General features: G+C 35.7%; 1 protein-coding gene across 1 annotated transcript in view; it reads right to left on the bottom strand.

The window, feature by feature from the left end:
- Positions 1-1229, bottom strand: part of LOC106808803 — a 35731-nt gene extending 34502 nt beyond the window's left edge. Inside the window, exons 1-2 of the mRNA XM_014811657.1 lie at positions 1062-1229; positions 758-883 (exon numbers count right to left, since the gene is read on the bottom strand). The gene's annotated coding sequence lies outside the window, so the exon portion shown is untranslated. The remainder of the gene's footprint in view (positions 1-757; positions 884-1061) is intronic.
- Between the last annotated feature and the right edge of the window lie 1769 nt (positions 1230-2998).

Below are 2998 nucleotides of genomic sequence, written 5' to 3'. Positions count from 1 at the left end.
CACGACTATATATATATATATATATATATATATATATATATATATATTATCACGCATATCTCATAATAACATACCTACAGTATAAATATATGCATGCAATGGGTTATATAGACACGAGCCCCCCCCCCTGCGCTACAGAGTCTTACACGCGGTCAACCATAATGCAGTGTACAGTTAAACGAGCAAAGAGGATAAAAACACCAGAGCTGGAAAGCTATATATTCCATTACTGTCTGTGTTCACTAAAAAAATATATTAATTTCGCCCCTGCAGCTTCGTGGGAGTAATCGGAATTAATTTTAATCGATCATATAAGTAATATCGGAAAGTCCAGCTGTGTTATTTAGGTAATAGAAAAAGGGGGTATAAAATGGCCGAGGCGCGCTTAGGAAAGTATGATTAATGTAAACATTCGTGCGTTTTTAGTTTTTGCATTAACACAAACATTGCAAAATATCCCAAATGGCCACAATCCTATTTGTAAACAGAAACGCACCTGTGAATTGAAGTACGATGTTAGTGAAGAGATTATAGATAAAAAAAACCTAGACTAGTACTATCGTAACTATGTTATATATAGGTACTATATATATATACTTATCACCCCTCTTATCTGATCTCAATATGGTGGCGGGAACTTTCAGATATGGCTTATTGGCCTACCGTGTCGTTGCAATACTGTGGTGCAGCTTGCACTTACACATTTTTAGACATTACAGGTAACACACATTGACAGGTAAACCTATACATCTTTTACCTCCTTTCTTTACTTTACTAGTGAACATTAGCATTTCAGTATCAGTCTCTCTGCTGTGACCACCTTTGCAAGATTCTGATGACTTGCCAATCTTAGATATCCTCAATTCTCCATTCTGGGTTGATCCTAGACGATAAATAAAGAGTTGCTACGGTGAATGATAGCGAACATGACCACAATTCGACGTCACCAATTAACGTTTTAGTAATAATGCATTCTATTACAGGAGCCACTCAAGTAAACTCATTTTGCCTATGAATGCGACCACATGGAGATACGTAGCAGGAACGTCATTCGCACTTACTTTGGTTGATTACCTCACTAGAAAAGACAGGACTGCACAACTGGGGGCCGGTCGAGCCATCGTCATTCAGCGAATATGCTTCAAACTTGAGAACCACAATGTGCTGCCCGTCAAATTTTTTAAGCCTCATAATTTTCGACTTCAGCTCTTTGTCGAGCTGCGTCCTGACAGCAGCTGTAAAACCGAAATATATAGGTTGTCCAAGATTACACGATGTTGCCTCCTTTGGCAGTGCAAGCTGGTAAGGACAAGCTGTAAATTTTACATTCATGCCTAAACATCTACTTGCTAGCAGCAGCTACCTACCTACAGGTAGTGATGGGAATCGGTTGGAATTTCATCATCGATCATTATGTGCAGAACAAAGAAAGGGCCGCAGTGTTCCTATAAACCGTAAGTATGTGCACAGTGCTCATGATCATGTCATCATCTATCGTGAAATGCTATAGGCTATAAAAAGGGTCAAACATTCAAAGTTTTGCATTCTTGGTGAATTCTCTATGACGTTTGGGGTCGCAACAGGCTAACATGATATACAGGGTAGGTATTCGTCCGGAAAACCTACGGGGAGTTCTGTAATTTTAAAATGACATTTTACATGCCTAAACTGTTCAGGGTAAAGTTCTATTATTATGATTAGTCCTGGAAAGTTGTGGAAATGTTGTCACATCTCTATTAGGTTCATATTTTACCAATGATAACTAACAAGTTTAATATACTTAAGATTATGCTATTTACTGAGAATGAGGGAATGATGTTTGCTGTATGCAAGAGTTTCTTCACTAAGCATTACATGGAAAATACACGAGCTAGAAATATTGTGATTTGGCTCAAATCTCAGGGTACAGGAAAGTGGAACGTCCTAGGAAATTCCTGGTAAGAACTTTTGCCATTTATCAGGCTCTTTGGCAATCACTAATGTTGGCAGGAGTATGCCACTTTAGGTACCTGCAGGCAGTGACGTCCCGATGATTGATTATAAGCGCTCGATTGGGAAAATATATAATCGATTATCAAAAAAAAATTGCAAACATTGATGAAATGACTTTATTTTATTTGTGTGTGTTTGTTTTGGTTATATTTCTAACCTACGCGAAACATAAGCAAGTATACTGTTACACAGCTTTAAGAATATTGTATCATAAAAATACTCTATTAAATGATATATTTCAATATCTGGTAGCCGCGATCAATAACGTTCAACCGATTATCTTCGATTATCGATCGGTTGGGTGCAATCGCCAAAATGATGGTAAAGTGTACCTTAATCACTATACTTGCATAGACTCTGCTGAAGTGTTTTTTTCTGGTATCTATTTTTTCTTCATGTTGTCTTAATCACTTTACTAGTACAGAATATGCCGAAGTTTTTTTGTGTATATATTTTTTCTTCATGTTGTATAGCATTATAATTGTATTGTATCCGTCAGAAATTTTTATCATTTTAACTACTCAACACTATTGCTTTTATCAGATTTTTTCTCCGTGAAAAAAAACTGTCGTCAGTACATGTATTTGTATCTGAATTCATGCAATAAAGATTTAATAATAATAAAATTTGTTGTCTTTTTAGGTTCAGTGACATAGCAGTTACGATATTTCCACAGAAGATGCTGACGGATATGCACTTCAAAGAGCATATATGTTTGTGTAATATGTATATAATGGTGTACGTATGAGTGCGCACACTTATATTTATATAAATATGGACATACTGTTAAATGCAATAGTGTTGAGCAGTTAAAGTGATAGATTTTCTGAGTGATACAGTACAAAATAGTGCATACAACATGAAGAAAAAATAGAAACCAGAAAAAAAAATTCAGCAAAATCTGTACAAGTAAAATAATTAAGGTACACTTTAACATCTTTTGACACTCATACGTACACCATTATATACATATGACAATGACATACATTACATATTTCATACACAT

Source organism: Priapulus caudatus, unplaced genomic scaffold, assembly GCF_000485595.1.
Source record: "Priapulus caudatus unplaced genomic scaffold, Priapulus_caudatus-5.0.1 Scaffold306, whole genome shotgun sequence".
In the NCBI taxonomy this organism is placed as follows: domain Eukaryota; kingdom Metazoa; phylum Priapulida; class Priapulimorpha; order Priapulimorphida; family Priapulidae; genus Priapulus; species Priapulus caudatus.
Note: the sequence above shows the minus strand (reverse complement) of the source record. Positions and strands in the feature narration are given on the sequence as shown.